This window comes from Ascidia mentula, chromosome 1 (genome assembly GCF_947561715.1).
Source record: "Ascidia mentula chromosome 1, kaAscMent1.1, whole genome shotgun sequence".
NCBI lineage: Eukaryota > Metazoa > Chordata > Ascidiacea > Phlebobranchia > Ascidiidae > Ascidia > Ascidia mentula.
In genome coordinates, this window is record NC_138566.1 from 20,721,356 (window position 1) to 20,722,265 (window position 910).

Sequence of the window (910 nt, forward strand, 5' to 3'; positions counted from 1 at the left end):
ACAAACCTGCAGGAGACCCGAGCGAGTTTCGTGCGTCACGAGGAAGTGGGTGTCTCGCGGTGGACGCAGAACCGTTCCAGCCCTACTATGTGGGGCAACCCACACTGGATGGGTGAAACGCGCTCGCGTGCGTTTTCTACCGCCTGTAGGCGCGCGGCTCGCTGAGCAGATGTGCTGCTGCTCGTACGACGCCGGTCGCTTTCACGGGGTGTCCCATCGCAAGCGTTCGGTACAGTTGCCAGCCTCGCCGGTGAGCATACGCCGACCCGCTCTCGTTTTCGACTGCGGTCGGCGCTGCCGGCGTCGGTGACGGTTTTCCGAGTTCGCGCGGCGAACCAAGCAAAGAGTGTCGGTCGGTGGGTCGCGTCCTCGCGGGCGTCGGACCCGGTGCGTGAAAAGGCGGCGGCCTCGTGCCGCCCAGCCCAGCTCTCGTAGCTACCTGGTTGATCCTGCCAGTAGTCATATGCTTGTCTCAAAGATTAAGCCATGCAAGTCTAAGTACGCGCTCTCGTACAGTGAAACTGCGAATGGCTCATTAAATCAGTTATGGTTCATTTGATCGTACATCGTACGTGGATACCTGTACAAAATCTAGAGCTAATACATGCGGCAGGCGCCTGCCTCGCGGCGGGCGTGCATTTATCAGTCCAAAAACCGACCGGGCCGGCCTCGCGTCGCGCCCGACACGTGTTGGTGACTCTGGATAACTCAGCGGATCGCACGGTCTCGCACCGGCGACGGATCATTCAAGTGTCTGCCCTATCAACTTTCGTCGGTAGGGTATCGGCCTACCGAGGTTCTTACGGGTGACGGGGAATCAGGGTTCGATTCCGGAGAGGGAGCCTGAGAAACGGCTACCACATCCAAGGAAGGCAGCAGGCGCGCAAATTACCCATTCCCGACGCGGGGA

At 60.0% G+C, this 910-nt stretch overlaps 1 non-coding gene across 1 annotated transcript in view; it reads left to right on the forward strand.

Moving 5' to 3' along the window:
- Positions 1-436: 436 nt before the first annotated feature.
- Positions 437-910, forward strand: part of LOC145887875 (small subunit ribosomal RNA) — a 1,824-nt gene continuing 1,350 nt past the window's right edge. The window contains exon 1 of the ribosomal RNA XR_014399355.1: positions 437-910. This exon is cut by the window's right edge and continues 1,350 nt beyond it. This is a non-coding gene — a ribosomal RNA (small subunit ribosomal RNA).